This window comes from Mauremys reevesii, linkage group 14 (assembly GCF_016161935.1).
Source record: "Mauremys reevesii isolate NIE-2019 linkage group 14, ASM1616193v1, whole genome shotgun sequence".
Lineage (NCBI taxonomy): Eukaryota > Metazoa > Chordata > Testudines > Geoemydidae > Mauremys > Mauremys reevesii.
The window spans coordinates 38,681,648-38,708,842 of NC_052636.1; the positions used below are offsets into that span (position 1 = coordinate 38,681,648).

The window sequence follows — 27,195 nt, forward strand, 5'->3', positions numbered from 1 at the left end:
TCCCAGCTGCGGCCAGGAATCAGAGGGCTCTGGGCTGCCTGCAACCGCGGGGAGCGCAGAGCCTTTTAAATCCCAGCCGCAGCCGGGAATCAGAGGGCTCTGGGCTGCCTGCTGCGGTCGGCAGCCCAGAGCCTTTTAAATCCCAGCCGCGGCCAGGAATCAGAGGGCTCTGGGCTGCCTGCCGCGGCGGGGAGCCCAGAGCCTTTTAAATCCCAGCCGCAGCCGGGGCTCTGGGCTCCCCGCCGCGGCAGGCAGCCCAGAGCCCTCTGATTCCCTGCCGCGGCTGGGATTTAAAAGGCTCTGGGCTGCCGGCAGCGCACAGCAGGGGAGAAACCTAGCTCCAAATATTGCTGGAGCAGAGCCCCTGTCTGTGAATATTCCTGGGGCTAAAGCCCCAGGAGCCCATATAAGTCGGCGCCCATGCCCTCGGTGTGTGCCAGGGTGAGCACCACCAAAGTGCAGGGAATTTGAGGGCAGGGCAGGGCAGTGCACTGTAATGGAGTTTCTGTAGTGTAGTGGTTATCACATTTGCCTAACCTGCATCGAGCCAGCTAGGCAGAACTGACACCAACTTGTCTGGGGTGTTTCCCAGAAGCAGAGCACAAGTTTGAAATACAGGCAGCATAGAACCAATATTCATAACGTCAACTACAAAAATGATACACATCTAGAGATAGCATCGTTATAATCAGCCAATCAGAACCTCTCCATAGACCCCCTTACACAACTACCTTTATACAATATTGGCTGCAAATATAGAACAGTGGTCGCAATGGTGATCTATACAGTTACAGTTTATGTCAATAACGTCACAGGAGGTGACACGGCATCAGTGAGACTGATACTGGAATACTGCCTCCAGTTTTGGTGTCCTCGTTTGCAAAAGATGTTGTGAAATTAGAGTTTGGGACAGCAAAGATCCACCAAATGTTCTGAGGGCTGGAGAAAAATGCCTTCTAGGGAGCTATTGAAAGAGCTCAACCTGTTTAGCTTCTCAAAAGAAGATTGAAAGGTGACTTCATTGAAGTGTTGAAGTGCCTTAATGGAGAGAAAAGATTGGGTATTAAACGGCTCTTGAATCGAGCAGAGAAAGGCATAACAAGACCCAGTGGCTGGAAGGTGAAAAGATACAAATTCATATTACAACTAAGGCACAAATAGTCAACAGCGAGGATGATTCACCACAGAAACAAGCTACCAAGGGAAGTGGTGGATTCTCCATCTCTTGATGTCATTTCATGAAGACTAGATGCCTTTCTGCAATGTGTTTGCCCCAAAAGTAGCTCTTGTGTCCTACAGGAGGCCTGTGATACACAGGGGGTCAGATTAGATGGTCTAATGGTTTCTTCTGGCCGTAAAGTTGACTAATTTCTGAAAAACCGAGTGTAGCATTGGGACCAGCATCTGATGTTTTCCTGTCTAGCCGGCTTGCTGCCTAGAACGAACCCTCCTTGAGTGAGGTGATCCCCAGGGAGTAGCTCAAACCTCCAAAGTGCCTGGCCAGGGGCAGGACATTGGCACAGCAAGGGAGGGGTGTGGCAGTGACATCACAAAGGCCTTTTGCAGGACCTCAGCCTATTGGTCCAAGATGGTGGGGAGGTGGTGACCTCACAGAGAGATGCTGACATCAGCCAGGCAGGACAGGGGCGAGGGGCCAGGGAAACCTCAGAGACCCCTGTGGCTTTGCTTCAGCAAGTCTCCTTCTCCAGGTCTCTCTTTGAGGACTGAGAGAGTATTCGGGTTCACGGACGTGAGCGCCAGGAGGAACCTCTTTCGAGTTTTCTCCTTCCCTTTTAGTGATTTTACTAGAAAACAGCCGTCCCTGTTTAGAAGGTAAGAGCCTCCTGGAAGTTTGAAACCTGTTCAGTCTGATCCAGCTGGTGACAGTTGAATTCTAGGCATGGAAAACACGAGCTTAAGGAGGCAGAATTTTATTCCGCATGTGGGATTTTGTCCCTTAGAATCACTGGGGACATTAGGGTTTGTCCTTTGTGTTTCACCTTTCCTCCCTGCCTCCCTCCTTTCTCTTTGTCTCTTCCTTCTTTTGTCCTTTCTCCTATTCCCCTCCCACTACCGTGTGTGTGTGTGTGTGTATTGTGGGGCAGTGCTCTGCAGCTCCCACTGTGGGAGTTCCACCCAAAAATGTGGGGCTGAAATAGTGCTCGGGCAGACAAGTCAATTCTCCTTTCTCAGCCTTAGCTTCTCCCTCTTTCGAGTAGGGATAATAATGATCCGCTCCTACCTACCTCAACGTGCGTGGAGGCAGGGCCAGCTCTAGATTTTTTGCCGTCCCAAGCAAAAAAATTGTTTGGCTTCCCCCACCCCAGCCCTGGGCTCCCCCCTGCACCTCCCTGCCACCCCAGACCTGATCTCTCCCCCCCACATACTCCATGCTGCCCCAGCTCTTGGCTCCGCCCTTTCCCCCCCCTGCTCCCCCACCGACACCCCTGCCACCCCAGCCCTGGGCTCTCCCCACACACACACACCCCTGCACTCTTCTTCCACCCCAGCCCTGGGTCACTGGTAACTTGCTCCCATGTGGGTCATTCAGCAGGGATTTTGGATGTGCACAGAGCACAGACAGGACTGGTTCCCATATGGTTACAGAGCTGCAGTAAAGTGGAACAATTTTCAGCTTGTGTGATTGGAGGAGATCTGGATGCATATTGTAAGACTGTCCTCCATACATGAGGAAAAGTTGAGGTGCCTTTATTATTCTTTTGTTCCACTCTTTGTTTCTATGGGGAATTTGCCAATGCAATATCACTGTCTTCCTTTTAAACAAATAAAACAAAAACAAACAAAAAGGCAATGGCTGTTGAAAATTGCAATTCCAGTCCTAATAACCACTGGGAAGCATTTCTTGCTCAATTTTATCCTACTTTTTCTACAGCAAATGACAGTGGATCAGTATATTTGATTTGGGAGAAATGAAGTAACAGCTGCCCAAACTGAGCTGGAGCCCTCCTGAATGTTGAGGTGTTCAAATCTGGAAGGCAGGCGCTAGATTCCCTTTCTGAACATTAGCTAAATCTGGAAAGGAAAAGTCAATTTCTGTTTCCACGGCTCAGGAGTGGAAATCCTCCTACGTGCCTGGTGCTGTATCTAGAGCTGCCCAGGTCCAGCAGAGCCTCCCCTCCCTCACTTTTCATTTTAAATTCTAGTGGGATCCACGTACCTCCCTTGCCGGCTTCAGCTAGAGAGGGGCCCTGTCCATTTAGTCCCCCCAATTCCTTCTTTGGGGGCTGCCAGGTGAGGTCACACCAGTATCCCTCAGCCCGTCTGGGGATGTCTTCTGCAGGGGATGTCTGGGGCAAAGCTTTCTAGTCCAAAACGTCAGTGGATGCAGGGGGGCGCCATTTTCAGCAGTTTAATGTTTGGTGCTGCAGTGAGTGACTGCTGGGTGCGGTGATATAGTGACCCCTGGGTCTCTGAATGAGGCTTTACACTGGGGGGGGGTGAGGGGGCAAGTGGGGAGCAGGTGGGCGAGCGGGTGGGCAAGTGGCAGGTGGGCACAGAGGTGAGCAGTGAGCCAGCAGGGGCTCTAGGGGCAGGCATGGGGGTATCTGGCAGGGGAGGGAGGAGGTGAAAGGAGGTGAGTGGTGGGTGGGGGACTGACTAGCAGGAGATGCAGCAGGCCAGCGGGGGGTGAAGAGGGGTGTGATGGTGTGAGCTGGTCACCCTATGGGGGCCGTTTCTTCTCCCTCCCCCAAACTTTCCTTTTCGGCCCACAGCTGTTTCGGGGGGCGGCGCTGGGGAAGGAGGGTTTGTTTCTGCGGGGCGGGCAGTGCTGGGGGGGTGTTTCAAGGGGGCTGGGTGGCACAGCCCAGGGACGGGGCAGCTCCTGGGGGCGGGGCGCTGGCACAGGCCAGGGGCGGGGCAGCTCCTGGGGGCGGGGCTCTGGCACAGCCCGGGGCGGGGCAGCTCCTGGGGGCGGGGCTCTAGCACAGCCCGGGGCGGGGCAGCTCCTGGGGCGGGGCTCTGGCACAGCCCGGGGGCGGGGCAGCTCCTGGGGGCGGGGCTCTGGCACAGGCTGGGGGGGGCAGCTCCTGGGGGCGGGGCTCTGGCACAGCCCGGGGGCGGGGCAGCTCCGGGGGGCGGGGCTCTGGCACATTGTGCCGCAGGAGCCCGGGCTCAGCAGCTGCTCCCTGGTGGCCACGTGCTGCCAGCAGCGCTGGAGCCGCCCGGGCCGGAGCGGAGCCGCTGTTCTCAGCTGCAGCAGGAGCTGCCCCGGCCCGCTGGGCTCCAGGTGGGGATAGAGCCTGGGGCCCGGGGCTCCCCTGGGTGCGGCTGGCGGGGCGGGGCGGGGCGGGAGGGGAGAGGCCGGAGCTGCAGGCGGGGACGGGCGGGGGGGGCAGGCGGGGGAGAGAACGGTCACTGGGCACCAGGGGAGCCCCGGGGCAGAGTGTGTGTGTGAGTGTCCCGGGCCCAGGCGTGCGCAGGGGGGGAGCCCCGGCACCCCAATGCTCTGAACCCGGCTGGGGAGGCTGCTCCCCCCCTCCCGTGGGGGCTCCGGGGGGGGAGGAGGCTGTGGCGGCTGCAGGCGGGTGCTCGGCCCCCCCGGGAATGACCCGCTGCCGGCAGCTTGTGGCGCCTCCTCCGCGGAGCTTTTCCCCGGGGGCGGCCTGGGCGCGGCTGCGATCAGCTGTTTGCTGGGCAGGCTCCGCTCCGCTGCCCCCCCCCCCCCGCTCCTGGGGGGCTGAGTGAGCCCCCCCAAACAGCCCCAGGGGTCGGTGGGGGGCGGGCCCAGCAGCAGCCGAGCCCCCCCCCCCCCCCTCCCCGGGGGCTGCCCCCCCCCGCGCGGGCGGGGGGCGCGGCCCGGGGCCCCGCGTGAATCGCTGCTCCCTGCCCGCCAGGCTCGGCTCCGCCCACAGCAGCGGCGGGTGCCCGGGAGCCCAGCTGGCTGGGGCTGGGGAGGTTGGGGAGGAGAAGCTCCAGCTACCGGCAGGGGGGAGAGAGGAGCCGAGCTGGAGGGGGGAGGAGAATCCCCGCTGGGTTGGGAGGCGGGGGTGGGGGGAGCCCCAGACCCCAGCAGGAGCTGCACTGGGTGGAGGGGTGGAGAGGGAGAGGAGCCCCCCCGGGACAGGGGGGTGGAAGCCCCGGACCCTGGCAGAAGATGTGGGGCTGAAGTCCCCGGCTCGGGAGCCCCAGCCACCTTAGTGGCAGAAGTTGCAGGGCTGAAGCCCTGACCCCACTCTGTGTGGAGCTGGCCTGAGCCCCTCTCGCTCCCATCCCCCCTGTGGAGCTGGCTCCCACTCTCCGGCTGTGGAGAAATTTAGCCCAAATCTCCCCATGTTGGTATCTCCATTCCCCTCCCCCCCCCCCATCACCCAGCCATGGATGGATTTAGCCCAGGAGGCAGGGTCAGTGTTGGCCCCATTGGGCAGGCGGGATCTAGGGCACAACGAGGTGAAGTGACTTTCCCAAGGCTAAGCAGGGAGTCTGTGGCAGAGCAGAGACTCAAACCCATTACACCTGAGCCTGAGTCCTGTGCCTTAACCACTAGGCAACCTTCCCCCGAAGGAGAGGGAACCTCCTCTGCCACTTTGAGTGTGTGGGTGGGAGCAGCCACTAGACAGAGCTGCCAGGAGGTGGGGTTGGATAGTTGGGGGTGATTAGAGGGTGGGTGGGGTCTCTGGAGGGGCAGTCAGGGGACAAGGAGCGGGGGTTGCATGGGTTGAGGGTCTGGGGTGCCTGTTGGGGGGTGGAGCGGGGTCAGGGCAGGCAGGGAGCAGAGGGAGCTGGATGGGTCGGGAGTTCTGGGGGTCCTGTCAGGGGGCGGTGTTACCAGATTTGCCCATTACTTGGGGGTACGCTCATTTATTCGGGTTACTTTTCTGGGGAGGGGATTCTGTAATTCTATCAATGTGCTGCTTGTCTCACGTGTGTTTTCATACGGAGCTCTGCTCCTCCCTTCTGCACGTCCCCTCCCAGTGGAGCTCTCCTGCAGGACCTCGGTTCCCTAGGGCTGGGTTTTTCCAGCCCCAAAACCGGATGAGCCCCCACCCACCCACCCACCCACCCGCCCCTATGGTAGCAGAGCAAGTCTGAGCGGACCGGGTCAATCAGCACTGTCAAGCTGACCCCGTATCTGCCCCTGGACTCACTGGGCTGGATGAAGCAGCACTTTCAAGCTGTTACCCATATGTGTCCCAGATTCAGCACGGCCCTGTCCCCATCTTCACATCACAATTGTACTGGCAGGAACCGCCTTGATGAGCAAACCCCACAGGATTCTGGGCGCTGCAGGGATCTGTAGCTTAGGTAAGAGACGCGTTGCTGCAGAGTGACTGGGGGAAGCTAAAAACACAAAAGAGTGAGGTTCAGCAAGAGAGAGAGAAGCAACCAGCTGAACCATGCAGGTTATGTATTGAATACTGGTGATCACTGCACAAGGAGCCTAAACCAACCTAACATCCACTATTAAAGGTTAATACCTATAGTAGAAAGGAAAACAGAGAGAAAGTGGGGGGGTCTCTCCCACTCCATGAGGCTTGAACTGGTCGGGGTTCCCAGGTGACGCTGGTAGCTGAGGGTCCTGAGGGCTGGAGACAGGCAGAGCCCCCAGCACGATCAGTCAGGAGAAGATGGAGTCCAGTGGAACTGATGCCTAGTTTGGATCTAAGCATCAGCACCCTGACTGGAGGGTGAGTGGGGATTTTTGTAGAGAAAATACAATGGTTCAAGGGAGAACAATGCATTTGTTTATAGGTAAGGCTGATAACTCAAGGGTTTTCAGTAGACTAGACAATAGGAGCGGATCGCTCTTGGCTATGGGTGGTGTTTTCTTCCAGGGAGCTCACAATGCAACTAGGCGGCTTCACTATTTGGGCATCAGTTAAGGATCCATTGCTACAATTGGTCTGATAATTGCTGAGCTGGGTGTGGGCAGGTGTAGGTTTATTAGCATCTGGAGCAGAGATTCCCATGATGCAGTGCTTCCCTGCTTTTTCTGGTCCCAGAATTCAGTGTGGTTCTCTGCTCTCCATTCTGTATGTAAATTGAGATGGCTTCCTGTCCCATCTTTCATGCAGATGAGGCATGGGGAGTTGTCTCCGCTCTCCATTCTGTATGCTAATGGAGATGTCTTAATCTTGTCACCCTTGTCAGGAGGGGTCTAGGTGTGTCTCCCAAGGCCCTTCACTGCTCTCTGCAAGTGTTTTTCTCTGATGGGTTTTGGTTTAAGCAGAGGCTGGGGGGTGTCTTTCATGAGTCAGGCTGGATACTGCACCCTGGTTCCCCTAGAACACAGAGGTGTCTGGGATCAGCGGGGAGCGGTTGGATGGGGTGTGGGAGTCCCGGGGGTCTGTCTGGGGGCAGGGGTGTGGATAAGGGTCAGGAGGACAGGTAGGGGGTAGGGTCCTAGGGAGGCAGTTATAGTGGGGGTCTCAGGAGGGGAAGTCAGGGGACAAGGAGCGGGGGTTGGGGGTTCTGAGGGGGCAGGAAGTGGGAGACAGTGGATGGGGTGGGGCTAGGGGCTCCTGGGTGCACACCCTAATGAAATGTGGTGCACACGCCTATGGTCACAGGGGTGAGCTACTCGAATCCTTTACCTGTTTGTGCCATTTCTTTCCGTCACAAAACCTGATAACAATACTATCTAGTTATAACCCTTCTCTATCCAATCCCCACACGAGACTAGAAAATCCAAGGAGATTCCCTCGTTTTCCTAAAATTATTGACTCTCTAGTCTCTCATTTTCCCTATTTTCTCCATAATTCTTAAATTCTCCTCAGCTTTGGGATGTGAACCCAGCCCGTTTGATCTGCAGCAATTTGTCCTTGGGTAGGTGGAATTTGCTGTCCTGTGTCACTCCCCCAACGTGGGTGGTGGTTAGTGGGTGCTGGCTGGGGGAGCCCGCAGACACGGCTGCCTCTGGGGGGGAGATGGGGGGGCCGATCTCTGTCAGCGACAGGACATGGCCGCACAGGAGGGGAAGGGAGGAGCCAGTGTCCCTATGGAGCCTGCCCAGCCCCTTTGGTTCTGCTCCTTTCCAGCATTTTGTTCAGAGACTTTATTACTGGGGAGGCTGAAAAATCTCCCTGTGGGCTTAGCCTGGCAGAAGGGGCCAGGTCTCCTGCAATAAAGAGATGGAGCATGTTCCCAGCATGGCAGAACCTAGGCTGTGTCTCTGCAGGAAAGATCCTGGGGAATCGTGATGTGACATGAACTAAAGCCTGTTCTGAAACCTCCACAACTGCCCTTCTCGCCCTGCCAGGCTGCAGGATGTCGTCCATGTTTCGCTCCAGCTCATCCCATCCTCCCATGGGACAGGGAAGGGAAACGGCTGCAGTGGAGCCAGCTCAGGTAGGGATTATTGGGGGGTTGCTGGTGGGTTCCTGCTGGAGGGGAGGGACAGCAAACGCACCGGAGGAGGGAGGCTTGGGCAAGTCTGGTTTGGAGGTTGGAGTAGCCAAAACATTCCCAGGGTGGAGAATGGGAGGAGGCCAGGGTGTAGCAAACCTGTTGGGACTTGTTCAATATGCGGCTTCCATTCTAGGAACAGACCCACGGGGTTGGAAGGTGCAAATGCTCTAATTTGTGGGACAGGAAACAGCCCCCCTTGGTTGGGCTAGGAAAACGGACCAGACTCCCAGGGCTGGAGCCCGACCTGATTAACCAGCGGCTGCTGTGAGATGTGAGGGGCACCCGCCAGGGAGGCTTAGGGGGGGTTCTTAACCTTTTTCTTTCTAAGGCCCCCAACGTGCTATAAAAACTCCACGGCCCTGCATGTGCCTGGTTCTCTGCATATAAAAGCCAGGGCTGGCGTTAGGGGGAGGCAGCCAGGGCAGTTGCCTGGGGCCCCATGTGACAGGCCCCCCCCCCCACAAAGCTAATTGCTCAAGCTTTGGCTTCAGCCCCTGGTAGCAGGGCTCATGGCCCCAGGTTTCAGCCCCAGGCAGGGAGGTTTGGGCTTTCTGCCCTGGGCCCAAGCGAGTCTGACACGGGCCCTGCTTGGAGGCCCCCCTGAAACCTGCTCGCAGCCCCCCAGAGGTCCAGGGACCCCTAGCTGAGAACCACGGCCTTAGGGGATGTGCCCCTCCCCCATACCCAGCTCCAGGGCTGGCCTTAGAGAAAATGGCGCCCTGGGTGAACTCCCGTCTCCCCTGGCCCTCACGGGCTCCCCACCATCATGTACAGACCCTGGTGCCTCCCTCTAGGGCTTAATTTGTATTGAAAGAGGCACCAGAGCTCAGCCCTGGCACAAATTCAGCACTGGCTGGGCGGCCTCACAGCAGCGGCTGCTGGCCGAGCGCCCAGCTCTGAAGGCCATGCCACCGCCAGCAGCAGCGCAGAAGTGAGGGTGGCCTGGTGTGTGGTGTATTGTGCAGCCTTTTATTTTATGTAAAGTGCAGTTTGTAATGTGTCATTACACCCCCGCGGGGTCGCCTCTGGTGGCGACAGTTTCAAGCTTAACAGAGTGAAAGTAGCCTCTGCTACTTGCTTCAGATGTACAGTCTCAAGGAACACACAGAGACCAAGGGTAGTGACCACACAGACATTCACAAGCACAAGGTCTAGTCGGTTTTACAAGTTTTATTAAAGTTACAGTTAAGGTTATGACGACCCAAGCACATAGAAATTCTATAAAGACCTGTGCAAAAGTTACAACTCTAGTTCTACTCACATCCTGAACAATAGTATTAGGGTCTGATGTGTCTCTCATGGATTGATCATCAGTAGAGGGATGGTCCCTGCAGGAATTTCCCACAGGGAGCTCAATTTTCCCGCTCTGGGCACCCCCTTTTTATAACGTGATTCTGATTATACCTCATTAGCATTGACGCACAACCTGTGTCCTGTGGTTAAGGCACATTTGGAAACAGAGGTGCCTTTCCAGAATTTTTTTTATTTAAAATTAATCTTCTGGCTAATTGTTCACCCTGTTACCACTTGGTACCTCTCTTCCCATCATCTTAGGGCATCGGGTTTTTCCTCAGCCGTTTACTTCTGTCAGCATTTCTTAGCTCCAAGGCCTAAACTAGCGAAGCTAAAATCTTGCAGGTCTCAGCCTACAGGCCTTGTGTTTCAACCCTATTTACTTAGATACCTAATACATGATTATTCTCGCTACATACTGATCAATCGATTCTCTATTTAGCATACAGTGATTCCATGTGACATAACGTGTTAGTTATTTATAACACCACACAATAAATGAACAGTAAACTAAAATCACTGGCTGCCATTCCCACCCTTCCTCCTACACTGCTGCTGTGGCCTGTGGTGCCCGGCGCTCTGCCTGCAGCTCAAGACGGGCTTTGCGCTCTCACACGGGGGCTGCATCTTGCTGGAGCCCCAGATACCCGGCAGCCCTGTGGCCGCTCCTGGCTCACCAGGGGCCATTTCAGATTTTGGGGCGGGGGCAACTTTAACTGTGATTCCAGGGGCTACTGAGGCACCTGAAAACTGTAGGGTTTTTTGCAGAAAATAACTTAGAAATTCACTGACGAGCACTGTATCTAATTGTTATATAAAGAAAGATAAATATTTACTGACTCCAATTACAGCCACATATTAAATGTAAAATTAAATTTAGAACAATCAGGAGATAATACAGCAAGATATTCCCTATCCCAAGCCTTGAGGTATCCGTTCTGGAGCTTTGACGCAGGTATCAGAAACACAAGTTTGATACTTTGCACCCTCTCTTTCGTAGAGATAAATAAATATAGAGAAAGGAAGCAGATTTTACTTAACACTCTGTGTTACTGCCATTATCTCCTCTATTTTAGTCAATTGTTTTTCACTCCACTGACAACGTATTTACTTACTTTTATATACGGTTCTGGCCTCCCGGTTCTGGCCTCCCTCCCTTTCCCCAGCCAGCTCCAAACTGAAACCCCTCCTCCAGCCGTCTCCTCCAGCCACACCTCCCGGCTCCTCCTCCAGCCTTTGTCCACTTTCCTTGGGCAGAAGGTGTCACCTGGCCCCATCCCCCTCCTGGGCTCAGGTTACATGCTCAGCTATTGCCCCTCAAGTGAAGTCACACCCTGATATCCCATCCCCAATGCAGACAGTCCCAGTAAAACTCTCCCGCAACATCCCCAGCTCAATCCTCCCCACTCCCTGCTTCGTCACAGACTAAAAATACAATCTGAAGATAAATGATCTTCATCTGCACAGTGTCTGAAGTTTTGAGTTTAGCTAATTTTTTCAAACGAGCCCTGCTAAGGTGAGTACAAGCAAAATGTACAGTCTGTTATTTGCTAGTACCATTTAAATAATGAATGACAAAGCACAATACGGCCACAACAGTAATAATGATAATTACTTCAGCCAGGCCAGGTGAGGCATTTTAGAACTCGTTACTCAAAGAACTGAATTTAAGCATAAGACAGAAATAAAATGATGAAATGCACAGACCAGTTAAAAAGCTAAAATACCAGCACTGTCATCCTGACCGAATGTGAAGAATAAAATTACAGAGACTACATGTACTTTGGCGCGCTTTTGACAGGAAGTAAAAGGAAGTAACAACAGTAACTGACGTGTCTGTTGTGGGGTGTGGGGGGGGGGGTGGGAGTGTGAGACACACCCGCTGTCACTCCCAGCCCAGCGGCACTCACTAGTCCGAAGGCTCGTTCACACGGCAGCAGGGGCCAGCAGCTCCCACTCCTGACCCAGAGGCAGCAGCACAGAATCTTGTCCCCACACCTCAGCTCAGCAGAGACTGGGCACAGAGGCAGGAGGGTGGGGCCACCCCACCCCCGCACAGCACAGGAGGCTCCTGGGAGCAGCTTGGCCGGGGGCAGCTCCAAGTGGGGGGGGGGGAGGGCTGCAGGAAGAGCTGCAGGGGAGGCAGCTGAAGAGAAGTGGGGGGAGGAGAGACAGGACACCCCTGCTGGAGGAACCCCCTCAGCAAGGCCCCCCTGGACCGTCATGTCATCTGCCCCCCACTGAGTCTGGCCCCGTCCAGCTCTTCACAATGAGAACAGCGCTGGGCTCCCTGCCAGCGAGCTCTCCCTGCACCTGCCAGGGCCTCCATCTCCTGTGTCCGGCTGTGGCTAGTAGGGGGGGGATGGATCTGCTGGGAGAGACAAGGGGCTCTCGCTTCGTCCCCTCACCCTGGCGTTTACTGGCTGCTCTGAGCAGGGGCGGCACTAGGATTTCCGCCGCCCCACGCAGGGCGGCGCGCCGCGGGGGGTGCTCTGGCGGTCGCCGGTCCCGCAGCGCTGGTGGACCTCTCGCAGACGTGCCTGCGGAGGGGCTGCTGGTCCCGCGGCATGCCTGCGGGAGGTCCACCAGAGCCGCGGGACCAGCGGACCTTCCGCAGGCATGCCTGCGGGAGGTCTGCTGGAGCCGCCTGCCGCGGGACGCCGCCCAAGCGCGTTTGGCGCGCTGGGGTCTGGAGCCGGCCCTGGCTTTGAGCGGGGTGTGGGGGGGACTCTGACTGTGAGCCACCCAGAGCTTCCATTTGATCGGCTCCTCTCCCCCATGAGTGTGGGGCTGTGAGTGGGGCAGCAGGTACCGAGTGTTGGGCTCTTGCTCTTTCAGGGGCCGGTGACCTTCGAGGAGGTGGCTGTGCATTTCACCAGGGGAGAGGGGGCTCTGCTGGACCCCACTCGGAGAGCCCTCTACAGGGATGTCATGCAGGAGAACTATGAGACGGTGACCTCGCTGGGTAAGGAGTCCTGTCCCCTGGGTTATTAGAAGCTGTGGGGTCTCTAAAGAACCTGAGAAGTAATAACTTTATACCTTTATTTGCCATCAAGTTTTGACAAGTTTCCTTGCCCCCCCTTTTTTTGCCTTATCTCCCACCCACTGATATCATTTTTGGACATGTGCCTTTTTGGTGCCGTCAGTCATTTTAAATTGCATTTAATGTATCCTTATTGGATACATTAATAACTGTAGGTTTCATGCCTTTTCCTCATTTTAAGAGGAAAATACGCCTCCTGTAGAATTCTAAATTGAGTAAATAGGTGTGTGACTAATGTGTGGCTTGTGTGACAGTCAGATGAGCTCCTCTTTTGATAGAAGAGAGTATAATGTTGTCATTCAGGAGCCCAAAGGTGAAAGGAGAACAGAGCCATGTGAGAGGAGGAGAAGGGGGGGAGTAGATAATTCTGGGGTGCCAGGACATGGGGCGGGTGTGTGCAGGGTTAGAGCTAAGAAGCAGCGGGGAGGGATGAGGTTGTGAGAGACGAGGAGGGAACAGAAGATGCTCCCAAGGTGCCGGGAGGTGATGCCAGCTGAGAGTAAAGGGAAGAAGGGGAGGGGAGTGTGGAGGAAGGGCACTCAGAAAGTGGGTTGGGTGGGTCAGTGGGAGAGAGGAGAGGTTTGGGGATCCAGAGCTGTGGGGGATCGCAGACCTTTAACCCCAAATCCCTACCCAAGCCTTGTTCTAGAGCCTAAACTCCAGTTTTCTTTCTGATCTGTTTCACTTATATACATGTTTTCCCCAAATATTATTTTAACTCTTGACCTCCCTCTCCCGCTCATTACCCCCCTCCCTGTATAACCTCCCAATCTCTATGCACAGAGACCCCGGCCACCGATCCTGAGTCCTTGCTGCATCCTCCCTCCTATAGCAGGGCCCCTACCCAGGCACAGATGGGCACTTTGTTGATGATGTTACAGGGTGGTGGTGTAGCCTGTGCAGTTTTTACACCTATAAGATGACGTATTGGGGTACAGCTCGCCCTTGTACAGGGCTACTCAACGTTAATTGAGAAGATGAAATTTGGTGAAACACACAGAAACTTGATTTAATGGAGACAGTTATAACTGAAATCATAGGCAAGGATCAATCTACATAATGTACCCATCGCCGAATTGCCGCCGAATCCACGGGACCGGCGGACCTCCCGCAGGCAAGCCGCCGAAGGCAGCCTGACTGCCGCCCTCACAGGGACTACCAGGGCGGCCCACGCAGCTTGCCATCCCGGGCACGTGCTTGGATAGGGACTCACATGCCTCTCCTTTTTCACCAGGGTTTGAGGATTGCAGCTTGTCCTCCACTGTGTTCACTGGACTAATGTCCAGTTCCTGTGCGTTGCTTTCTCTCCAGGGGCTGTGAGCAGTGTGTGTGTGTGTGTGTGTGTGTGTGTGTGTGTGAGAGAGAGGTGGGAATTTTGGTGATACTTGTATGATGCCAATACACACCTCAGTTTCCTGCTGTGGTTGGTATTGCTATGATTCTAAAGAGCAGGAGACATGAGGTGTTTTGTCATGTAGCTGTCATGGGGTGATATGAATGGGTCATTAAGGACAGGCTGGGACCAACCTACATCAGTGGAATACCCGACAGAGACAAGGGAATGATTGTCACCTGTCCATGGGAGGATCTCCGCTTGGCTGAGTGAAGCACACATGGACTTGTTACATTATTGGGAGCAGGAATAACTGGGCTCGCAGTCGCAGGGAGCTCTACCGGAGCAAAGACAAATGGACAGGTGCAGTTAAAGGAAACCAAAGCATTTTCTACAGCAGCCTGGCTCAAGGGCATTGGCCAGTGTGGACTATATTGTCTTCTTCGCTTCCCTGTGCTAATCTAAGGACTTTCCAGTGCTGTGTTTCGGTTCACTAATGAACCCTGCTATGTTTTAACAGTCTGCCCAGTGCCACAGCAAAAACTTGCTCTGTGCATTGACTGAGGAACAGTCTCTGAACAGGAGTGTCGTTCAGCTGGACCTGCTGGCAGAGCTCACAGGTTGAAGTAGGAGTGTTGAAGCCAGAGGACTATTTAAATGCCCAGGCATTGCACAGATCCCATGGATCCATGACAGTGCCAGTGTGCCTAATGGGGAAAGGATATAAAACAAGACAAGGAACTAAATGCATATTTTGCATGGTCCCCTCATCAGTGCTCATGGGAATCCCTGATCATTTCCAACGTGTATTAAAACCTTCCTTAAAGGCTCACCTCTTAGTTATCAGGTCATGTCAGTTATGTTAGAGGCCTCCCGCTTCCCTGGTTCTTGTCACGCAGACAGCAAGCAGCAAAAGACCAGAAGTCCGAAGCGCAGACAATGCCATGTTTATTGGGGTTAGTTTCTAAGCAAGCATATTCCGAAGCCCTTCACACCGGTCGGGCTTATGTCTATACTCCCATAGAGTCTGTTCCCCAGTGTTTCCTTCCCAGCTCTGATGCCGCAGAGCCTTGCCTGTGTTCCTGTTCCACGTTCCCCCCTGTTAACAAACATGATTCCAATTTCCCTTCCCCCTCCTGTTTATATAGTAATATTCTCAGCTATACGTTAACCAATCATTGTACTGAAATTTAATGAACCAATCCTAACAGATTGTAATATAATTCTCTAACCAATTATATCCCACTACCCTAATTAACTTTACACCTAGCAAAATTAATTATACAGCAGAGAGAAACACTTAGAGAACCAGACAGATTAACAATGGAAAATTGTGGGACATAAAGAAAAAGCAATACAGAAAAGAGTTTCACAACCGCAACTCTTGATACGTGATTTCTTGCCAGACAGGCTGCTGTCAAACTAAGTTTTCTTTAACCATCTTAAGATCTGTTTCTTTATCTGGTGGTGATGGGCGCTATCAGGACAGGATCGACTTCCTAACAGCCCAATAGCACCTTATTTCAGTGTGACTGGTTTGGGATGTGAGGATGTGACCCTTCGCTTCCCAGCTTATGGCTGCCCCTACTGCTTAGCCAAAGGCCTTAGCCTAAGAACAAGGCCTCAGACTATCCTAGTGAGAGAAGGCCCATTCACAGGCAGACTGTGATTTTGATTCTTTGTTTTTATACCCCTGTAACTAGCTAAGTGATAAAAATACACCTAAGTTTTTAAAGTCTAGGCTTTACAGACAGGTCTGAATTTCTCTATTCTAACCCATTCTGTGTCTGTCTTGTGTATTTAGATTGTAAATTTTTCAGGGCATGGGCCATCTACTGTTCTGTGTTTGTACTTTGCCTAGCACAATGGGGACTCACTGTTAGTTCGTTCTTAGGCACTAAGGTAATGAATATGATTAACAACTCTCCTGCCACTTTGAGCCAAGGAAGCTGGCCTTGGGATGTTACTGCTTAAAAATGAGCCGGGGGTAAAACCATGGAATATTCTTTGTGACAAGTATCCCACAAATTCCACTGACTTCCCTTATTTTCTTTGCCTGCAGTAGGGCTTCCAGATTCCAAACCTGATGTGATCTCCCGGCTGGAACGAGAGGAAGAGCCGTGGGTCCCAGATCTCCAGGGCGCTGAGAAAGAAGTGCTCCTGAGAGCTGCCTGCACAGGTAGGGAATTGGGATTCCCTCAAAAACTGTCTGTGATTTCAGGAAACATTTGGGATGCCCTACAAAGACCCTATGAGCCCTCCAAGTTCAGGATTGTTCCCTGCAGATGTGACTCATGGCTTCCCACCTATGCTCTGACAAGTGGCAGCAGGTCCCTGCCCAATGTAGCTTTCACCTGAGTGTTCTGGTGAAAATCAGCACCTGATAGGTTTGATCTCTCCCACACACATTTTGGTTTGTTCATCCCTTTTACCATTCCTCTCTCTGAGATTTCCTTTCTCTCCGGTGCAGGTAGTGACCTATGTTTGCATTGGCTCGGTCTCCCATCAGGTGATAGGATGGTGAGTGAGAATAAGGAGCAGAAACCCCAGCAGGAAGATGCTGAGCAAGTAGAACCACATGGAACGCTGTCAGGAAGATCCAAAGGGAATGTTTCCGGGAGTTGTGCACTCCCAGAAAAAGAAACAGCCTGTGAGACTCAGCAGAGGTCAGAAGAAAACTTAAGTAGCCACTCAGATCTTATTCCACACGAGAGAATCAACTTGGAACAGACACGCTACACATGCCATGAGTGTGGGAAAAGCTTCAATGGGAGCTCAGACCTTGTCACTCATCAGAGAATGCACAGAGGAGAGAGACCCTACATGTGCTCCGAGTGCAGGAAAAGCTTCAGTCAGAGCTCTACCCTTATCACACACTGGAGAACCCACACTGGAGAGAAACCCTACATGTGCTCTGAGTGCGGGAAATGTTTCAATCAAAGCTCTGCCATTGTCACACATCGGAGAATCCACACAGGTGAGAAACCTTATGGATGTTCTGAGTGTGGGAAACACTTCCTTGATAGTTCAACCCTCATCTCACATCAGCGAATTCACACAAGAGAGAGACCCTACACGTGCTCTGAGTGCGGGAAAAGCTTTAGTCGGCGCTCACATCTTATCACACATCTTAGAATCCACACAGGAGAGAAGCCCTACACATGCTCTGAGTGCGGGAAATGCTTCACTGATAGTTCAGCCCTCATATCACATCAGAGAATCCACACAGGGGAGATGCCCTATACATGCTCAGAGTGCGGGAAACGCTTCAATTGGAGCTCACACCTTATCACACACAGGAGAATCCACACGTGAGAAACCTTTTGGATGCTCTGAGTGCGGGAAAAGCTTCAGTTGGAGCTCACACCTTACCAGGCATCAGAAAATCCACGTAAGAGAGAACTGTAATAAATGCCTTGACTAGGGCTGAGCAAAGATTTTTTTTTTAAATCACATTTGCTAATTACCCCATAGTGATGTTTGCACCATCTTCACCGTAGTAGCTCAGCTCTCCCAGATGGGTTGCCTGCTTCTGCCTTTTCCAGCTCACCCTTCTTTGGGGTCAGTCCTGTGATCTTTTCTATTGAGCCATAGGATGTATGTCATAGAACCATAGAATATCAGGGTTGGAAGGGACCTCAGGAGGTATCTAGTCCATTCCCCTGCTGAAAGCAGGACCAACCCCAACTAAATCAACCCAGCCAGGCTTTGTCAAGCCAGGCCTTAAAAATCTCTCAGGATGGAGATTCCACCACCTCCCTAGGTAACCCATTCCAGTGCTTCACCACCACCTTAGCAAAATTAGTTTCCTAATATCCAAGCTAGATGGCTCCCACTGCAACTTGAGACCATTGCTCCTTGTTCTGTCATCTGCTACCTGAGAACAGCCAAGCTCCATCAGCTCCAGGTGGGAGAGAGGTTTGATTCCCAACAAGCTACACTGAGGCAAAAACTACCTGTGCCTGGCATCCACTAGGACTGTACATGGCGTTGACTGCTCAAGTTAGTGATCTTGGTGTAAAAAGACAATTATAGTTGTAGAGCAAATGCAGTCCAGGTGCAGTGGCTGCCATTAGCTTTCCTCTTGTCCTAACCTAAACTGCATCACTTTTCCTAGTCTAAACAAACCCTGAGCATCATGGTTATACTGTTCCCCCTTTTCACAGCAATTGTTAGTCATCGAGTTCCCCCTTTGGGAACAAATTGTTTCATTTCCCCGTTGCTCTGATATTGGTTCAGGTTGTGCTGGAGAGCAGATATTTTTACTACCATTTTCCTCACTTAAACTATATTGAACTATAACAAAGAGCAGGAACAGGGCAGGGATAGGGGAAAATGTCATTTCACACCTTATCTCCTATTGTTACAGAGGAAGTCAGAGGGATTCCCTTATTCCCCATCACCATCCCAATCCCCCTGTTGTGCAGTTGGTTAGGTCAATCTTTTTTCCTAAAGGGCTGGGAAGATGATACCCTAGTAAATGACTTGGAACTAAGCAAAATACCCATGCATTGGGCTCCCAAAGCCGTTGTGGCCCAGGCCCTATCGCTCCTGAAGATATCTCCTTCCTAATCAGGTGCATGTTGGGAAATGCAATCCCTTTCTAGGTAGAAATGGGGAAAAATGGAGGTGACATTTCTGTTCAGCTCACCCCTGGGAGATGCTGCAAATGTGTAGAAATTGAAACCCATGTTGAATGTGATAGAGCTGCAGAAAGATACCTATTTTTAATAGAGACCTGACATTTGGTATCTTACAGGGATTCTAAGCCGCACCTGAATTTAGTTCCTAATTTAAATCTGTGCCACCAGATTAAAGAAATAAAAGGGCACAGTAGGGGGAGTTGTACCTCACTGTCGCTACTGATCTGTTGTGTGGTTGGTGAAGAATTCTACACCAGAGATGTGTAAAATTACTCCAAGTAAGGTCAAAGATTTGACGAGCTCAGGTAGAAATTGCAGGTAGTGATGGTTGATTTTCACCCCAGATATGGAAGCTATGGTGTTTTTAGAATCCTGCTCCCTAGTTAAGTGGCATTGATCACTATCCTAAAGGACGCCATGATTAAACTGGGCACAACTGTCTTTTACTATCTGGCTCCAAAGTTATATGAAGCACAGAGAGAAACAGCTGATTCCTTCAGAGCCATTCCATGCCTATGGGTCCCAATCTGGCTGCCTTGTTGGACAAGGATCACTTCCTTGCTGGCCAAATAATGGTAGCCAATGAGGGAATGTATCAGATGCGAAGTTCAGACTGAAGGATACTTGAATGCTGAGTCCAGAGTCTGTGGTTTGGTCTCTTAGGGCAGGTCTATGCTACCCACCAGATCAGCGGGTAGCGATCGATCTATTGGGGTGTTGATTTATCGCATCTAGTCTAGACATGATAAATCAATCCCTGAGCGCTCTCCCGTCGACTCTGGTACTCCAGCACCGCGAGAGGCGCAAGCGGAGTCGACAGGGGAGCAGCAGCAGTCGACTCAGCGCTGTGAAGATGCCGAGGTAAGTCGACCTACATACGTCGACTTCAGCTCTGCTATTCCCATAGCTGACGTTGTGTATCTTAGATCGAGCCCCCCTCCTAGTGTAGACCTGTCGTTAGTTTTGCTCTTGAGTCTAATGCATTTGTATCGCCTCTCTGCCTCCTGCTTCTTTGAAAAATTAGGAAGTGTGAAAATAGAGCACAGTTGGTTCTAATTCCTCAGCATCTTCCTGCTGGGGTTTCTCCTCATTCTCACTCACAGTCCCATCACCCGATGGGAGACAGAGAGAATGAGACATAGGTCACGCCCTGCACTTGAGAGAAAGGAAATCTATGCCAGTACCTGGTTCCTAAACTGCAGCTACAGTTCCTACTCTGGGCGAATCCAAAGCCCGAGAGGTGCAGAGATCCAACCCTTATTATCTTAGAAACGTTTTGTTCCCTTTTCTATTTTTGTCTGTTTCTTTTATGAAGTTGGAGACCTCCCGGCCTTTCTATTCGATTGGGATGTAACAGTGCAGCTCGGTGAGGGTGTGAACACCTCTGAAATCTACAACGGGAAGATGCTAGGAAGAATAGTTCCCAAATCTTAACAGCCTTAAAACCCTGCCCTATGAAATGACAGAATGCATGCTCCTCACCTGTGCAAGCATCACAAGGAATTGAGTGGTCAGATACGTACTGTTCAGCGAGAGCTGTTTGAATTCTTTTACTAATGTCTCTCTTAAGGTCTGTATGTGTTCTGGGGCGAGAGGGCGAGGAGAAGTATTAGCTACAGAACAGTGAAATCTAAGGAGAAAACTGTAATTAGCTTTGAGGTTGTGAGCTAAATTTCAGCAATGATTAGGTTTTGGCATTGAAATATTCAGCTGGGTAAATCTGGGTTGCAGGGCCTGGGTGAAAAATCTCTGGGGTTTCGGCATCACTAAATGTGCACCTGCCTCCTTGGGTTGCTCTTTCAGGATTTATAGGGGTTGGTTTTTCTGCTGTATTAATCTGATGGATGGACTAAATTGACGACTTGATTCCAGCGCAATATCCTTGTTAACTCATTGATTTCCTGATTTGACCTGAACTTTATCACTGTGTTGTTTAACCCTTAGCTGAGTGGTGTCTATAGTCATTTAGCCTTAGTGACGTGCGCTCTTGGCTTTATTTGTTCATGTTAATAAAACCTGTAACTGGGAAATTGAGTCATTTCTTTCAATAAGCAACGGGGGCTGGAACTTTTCTTTGTCTATTTCCCTTTAATTCAATCTCCATTTTCTTCATTTCACACTGTTCTAAGTTAAGGAACGTGGAGCAACAAAAACTGACACAGACCTGTTGCTGCCCCATTCGGTGCCCATCCAGCAGGAGCAGAGAACAAACCCCTCCTGGAGCCGGGATTGTCACACTGGACTGGAAATACAGACGCGTGTCCCCAAGCTTTGCTGTCCTTCTCCAATCATGGCATAAGGGTGACACCTACACCTACTTGTAATCACACCTGGCAGGAAGGAGATCCCTATGTGCATTGCCTTGGGAGCAGGGGGATCTGGGAGACACTGGGGGCTATTTACCCAGAGCTCAGGAGCAATCTACTCAGGGGTGATGCAGCAGAAAAGAGCTGGGTGCTGCTTTCCTCACTTATTTCTCCTTATCCCCATTCAATCTCTCCTCTTTCCCTTTCTTCCCTCTTCCTCCACCCTCTGGCAGGGAGACGTGGTCACTTCCCTGCTCCCAGGGGGGCTCACTCTCCCGTAGCTGGATTGGCCCCTGTGAGTGCTAATAGGAGCGAGAGCCTGAGTGCGGGTCAGTCCCTGCAGCGGCTCTGGGACACACGGGGGCAGGAGGAGGAGCAGAGATGGGGCTAGTTCCCACCTCAGACAGTCCCTGGCCTGGTGAGTGTGGCAGCTGCAGCCTGGGTTGGGCTTGAAGGACCCAGGAAGGGGCTGGAGCAGTGGGGGGCTGGTAGGAAGAAAGCAGGAAAAGAGCCGTGGGGCAGCTCCTGGTGGCCAGGCTTTGGAAGGTACCAGACACTGCTGGTGCTGCTGCCTCCAGTGTGCGCTGGGAGCCGGGCTGAGCTCCGGGCTGCTGCTGCGGCACCAGAGGGGCTGCTCCAGGGACAGACTTTCACTGAAGCACTTTCTGTGCCCAGCCGAGGTGGGGACTTTCTCCAGCTGGACCCAGTCCCAGGCTCTGCCGCCCCTGGGCAGGGGCCGCAGGCACCAGGGGCCAGAGGGACCCCAGGGGCAGCCCTGGGTGGGCAGAAGAGAGACTCCACACACAGGTCCCACAAGCTGAGGGTCTCACAGCCCCTGGAGATCTGCTCTTGGGTGGGGTCTGGACAGCGATGGAGCCCCGGCCTCATGCTGCCTCAGGTGTAGTGTGAGAAACTGCTGTGTGTAGGAATTTGCTACTTATGGTGCACTGAGCATGCCCAGTAAATCGGCTGAAGCCATTTCCCTTCACCCTGCCCTTTCTCAGAATCAGATTCTGCAGATTGCTATTTACAGGATATCATAAACGTATAGCTACACGTAGCGTAAAATACCCTGTAAAGGGTTAAAAAGCTCAGATAACCTGGTTGGCACAGGACCAAAAAGGGAAGAAAATACTTTCAAATCTGTGGGGGAAGGTTTCTGTTCTCGTGTTCCGTTGTTCTCCTCGGGTCAGTGAGGAACCAGGGCATGGAAAATACATCTCCCTAAGCACATAGCATAGAAAAACCTTAGAGTTCTGTCCATAGGCAGGTCCTTGCATAGCTTGCTGAGTCACAAGGTGTATCTGCCTTTTCTCAGTGGGTCAATTGTATAGCTGATGGTTCATCAAGCAGGCTAGGCAGAACTGACACCAACTTGTCTGGCTGGTGTTCCCTGGAAGCAGAGCACAAGTTTGAAATACAGGCAGCATAGAGCCAATATTCATAACATCAACTACAAAAACGATACATAGTTAGAGATAGCATAATTATAATCAGCCAATCAGAACCTCTCCATAGACCCCTTACACAACAGCCTTTCTACAATATTGGCTTTGAATATAGAACAGCGGTCGCAACGGTGATCTATACAGTTACAGATTATGTCAATAACATCACAAGAGGTGACATGGCATCAATGAAATTGAAGCTGGGGCAGCAAAGAGCCACCAAATGTTCTGAGGGCTGGAGAAAAATGCCTTCTAGTGAGCTATTGAAAGAGCTCAACCTGTTTAGCTTGTCAAAAGAAGATTGAAAGGTGACTTCATTGAAGTGCTGAAGTGCCTTAATAGAGAGAAGGGATTGGGTATTAAAGGGCTCTTGAATCGAGCAGAGAAAGGCATAACAAGACCCAATGGTTGGAAGGTGAAAAGAGACAAATTCATATTACATCTAAGGCACAAATATTCAACAGTGAGGATGATTCACCACAGGAACAAGCTACCAAGGAAAGTGATGGATTCTCCATCTCCTGATGTCATTTCATGAAGACTAGATGCCTTTCTGGAATGTGTTTGCCCCAAAAGTAGCTCTTGTGTCCTACAGGAGGCCTGTGAAATGCAGGGGGTCAGATTAGATGCTCTAATGGACTCTTCTGGCCATAAAGTCGACTCATTTCTGAAAAACTGAGTGTAGCATTGGGAGCAGCGTCTGATGTTTCCCTGTCTAGCCGGCTTGCTGCCTAGAACGAACGCTACTTGAGTGGGGTGAGCCACAGGGAGTAGCTCAAACCTGCAAAGTGCCTGGCCAGGGGCAGGACATTAGCACAGCGAGGGAGGGGTGCGGCAGTGACATCACAAAGGCCTTTTGCAGGACCTCAGCCTATTGGTCCAAGGTGGTGGGGAGGTGGTGACCTCACAGAGAGATGCTGACATCAGCCAGGCAGGACAGGGGCGAGGGGCCAGGGAAACCTCAGAGACCCCTGTGGCTTTGCTCCAGCAACTCTCCTTCTCCAGGTCTCTCTTTGAGGACTGAGAGAGTATTCGGGTTCACGGACGTGAGTGCCAGGAGGAACCTCTTTCGAGTTTTCTCCTTCCCTTTCAGTGATTTTACTAGAAAACAGCCGTCCCTGTTTAGAAGGTAAGAGCCTCCTGGAGGTTTGAAACCTGTTCAGTCTGATCCATCTTGGGCTGTCAGTGGTTATGTGTGTCTGTGCTTCACCACTTTGGCTGCTTTGTGAAAAGCTGATGGTTCAAACAGAAGCTGGTGGGTTTTTGTTTTAAGCAATTAGAGTCTAGTACATTTTAACTGGCAGAAAATGTCCTATTCTGGTCTAGCCCCATTTGACTCCTTCTGTCCATCTTCTTCCTTCCCCCTCAGTGTCTTTCCTTCCCCATTGGGGACATGCAGAGATGAACCCCAGTCAGTCTGTGTCACAGAGAGTCTGTATCTCCTAAGGAATGTGGGTGAAGGATTCCAGCTGAATTAACGCCGCTCACCTGGGTTAGAAACATTTGTTTCTTTCGAGCAGATAGTGGGAAATGGGACATTAATTCAGACCCAGGAGGCAAGGCAGAGGCTTCATGATCTTGATCTCTAGGAAGGGAGAGAGGATCCCCAGGAAGGAACAGAGCTTCCTTTAGATTCAAGCTGGGTCTCCTGGAAGTTGGAAAAGACCCTGGGTCACTGAGGATCTCATGGGATCGTGCTGCTCCAGAGGCTCCAGAGTCCTGGGTGCGGGGAGGGTGTCACTGCACAGTCTGAAATGGAAGGGAGGACCCTGGAAGGGAGGGGGAGGAACAGAAAATGGAGAGGAATGAAACAGAATAAACGCCTCTTCTCTCTCCCCTCCCTGACCCAGCAAGAACTGTTATCAGTGGGGAAACTCCCCACGATGAATGGCAGAGACCACAGAGACATTCGCCTCATGCTGAGAAGTAAGGTGACCAATCACCAAGTGTGAAAAATCAGAGACTTTCATCAGCTGCATTGGTGGTATAGTGGTGAGCATAGCTGCCTTCCAAGCAGTTGACCTGGGTTCAATTCCCAGCTGATGTGATGATTCCTCCACTGGGAATTGGTTTAATTTCAGTCACATTGTTTCAGTTTATCAATAGAATAAGAGAATCAGTGTCCCAAATCCCAACAGGTCATTAAACACCCAGTGGAGGAAGAAAGGGGTGGGACTATATAATAAGCAGTTGGAGTCATCCTGGTATTACAATGCTTGGTTCATTTTTTTTTTAAATTCCTTTACTTCCCTCTCCCTTTTAGACTCAGAGCCTTTAAGGTCAGAAGGGACCAGTGTGATCATCAGGAGGGAGCGGGAGAGGGAGGGGGAAAGCCACTTCACAGGCATTCAGAGAGGGAGAGGAGACAAAAATGGGAATGGGGGAAGTATAACAGACCTATTGAGCATAGAAATCACTGCTGCTCCTACAACAGCAGGGACAGGCCACTAGGAGCTGGGAAAAATTAAGCCATCATATTTCTGCCTGGTTTTCAACCAGGGACCTTTTGCGTGTTAGGCAAACATGATAACCACTACACCACAGAAACTCTGTTGCAGGGCTCTGCCCCTCCCTTCATAAGAACAGAAGAATGGCCAGACTGGGTCAGACCAAAGGTCCATCGAACTCCATATCCTGTCTGCCAACAGTGGCCAATGCCAGGTGCCCCAGAGGGACTGAACCTAACAGGTAATGATCAAGTGATCTCTCTCCTGCCATCCATCTCCACCCTCTGACAAACAGAGGCTAGGGATACCATTCCTTACCCAGGCTGCCTAATAGCCATTAATGGACTTAACCGCCATGAATTTAGCTGCAAAAATAATGAGGATTACTTGTGGTACCTTAGAGACTAACAAACTTATTTGAGCATAAGCTTTCGTGGGCTAAAATCCACTTAATCAGATGCATACAGTGGAAAATACAGCAGGAAAATATATATATACACAGAGAACATGAAAAAATGGGTGTTGCCATCCACACTATAATGAGAGTGAGCAGTTAAGGTGAGCTGTTATCAGCAGGAGAAAAAAACTTGTAGTGATAATCAGGATGGCCCATTTCCAACAGTTGACAAGAAGGTGTGAGTAACAGTAGGGGGACAAATAAACATGGGGAAATAGTTTTACTTTGTGTAATGACCCACCCACTCCCAGTCTTTATTCAAGCCTAATTTAATGGTGTCCAGTTTGCAAATTAATTCCAATTCAGCATCTCTCGTGGGAGTCTGTTGTTGAAGGTTTTTTGTTGTAATATTGCGACATTTAGGTCTGTAATCGAGTGACCTGGGAGATTGAAGTGTTCTCTGGCTGTGTTTGAATGTTGAATGTACATGGCAGAGAGGCATTGCTGGCACATGATGGCACATATCACATTGGTAGATGTGCAGGTGAATGAGCCCCTGATGGCATGGCTGATGTGATTAGGTCCTATGATGGTGTCCCCTGAACAGATATGGGGACAGAGTTGGCAATGGGCTTTGTTGCAAGGATAGTTTCCTGGGTTAGTGTTTTTGTTGTGTGGTTGCTGGTAAGTATTTGCTTCAGGTTGGGGGGCTGTCAGTAAGCAAGGACTGGCCTGTCTCCCAAGATCTGTGAGAGTGAGGGATTGTCCTTCAGGATGGGTTGTGGATCCTTGATGATGCACTGGAGAGGTTTTAGTTGGGGGCTGAAGGTGACGGCTAGTGGGGTTCTGTTACTTTCTTTGTTGGGCCTGTCCTGTAGTAGGTGACTTCTGGGTACACTTCTGGCTCTGTCAATCTGCTTCTTCACTTCAGCAGGTGGGTACTGTAGTTGTAAGAACGCTCGATAGAGATCTTGTAGGTGTTTGTCTCTGTCTGAGGGGTTGGAGCAAATGCGGTTGTAGCTTAGAGCTTGGCTGTAGACAATGGATTGTGTGATGTGGTCTGGGTGAAAGCTGGAGACATGTAGGTAAGTATAGCGTTCAGTATGTTTCCGGTATAGGGTGGTGTTTATGTGACCATCGCTTATTAGCACAGTAGTGTCCAGGAAGTGGATCTCTTGTGTGGACTCGTCCAGGCAGAGGTTGTAGGTGGGATGGAAATTGTTGAAATCATGGTGGAATTCCTCAAGGGTTTTCTTTTCCATGGGACCAGATGATGAAGATGTCATCAGTGTAGCACAAGTAGAGTAGGGGCATTAGGGGACGAGAGCTGAGGAAGCGTTGTTCTAAGTCAGCCATAAAAACGTTGGCACACTGTGGGGCCATGTGAGTACCCATAGCAGTGCCGCTGACTTGAAGGTAAACATTGTCCCCAAATGTGAAATAGTTATGGGTGAGGACAAAGTCACAAAGTTCAGCCTCCAGGTTTGCTGTGACATTATCGGGGATACTGTTCCTGACGGCTTGTAGTCCATCTTTGTGTGGAATGAGGATGGAGCATCTACATAGCCAGACAATCCTGCTGTCAGGGTGCCAATGCCTGAGATGATGGGGCATCCAGGATTTCCAGGTTTATGGATCTTGGGTAGCAGATAGAATAACCCTGGTTGGGGTTCTAGGCTGTCTTATTGCCAAGGGACGGAGAAACTCAGCCAGCAGCAGGGGGTGCAGAACACCATCCTAGTGTGGGGGTGACAGCGCCTCTGGGATCCTGACACCCCTATTGGTTCCACTGCTGGTTGTTTTCCTTTTCCGGTGGGACTTTGGGCAAGTTGCTCCCCCCTCTAGGGCTCCGTCCCCAGCTGTCAAATGGGGATTTCGTACCTTCCCACTATTGGAAAGTGCTGGGAGAATCCCCCAG

The 27,195-nt window shown here is 51.7% G+C and overlaps 1 non-coding gene across 1 annotated transcript; it reads left to right on the forward strand.

Moving 5' to 3' along the window:
• The first annotated feature begins 24,408 nt into the window (after positions 1 to 24,408).
• Positions 24,409 to 24,480, forward strand: TRNAG-UCC. The gene has a single exon. It is a non-coding gene; the product is annotated as a tRNA-Gly (tRNA).
• Positions 24,481 to 27,195: the final 2,715 nt, after the last annotated feature.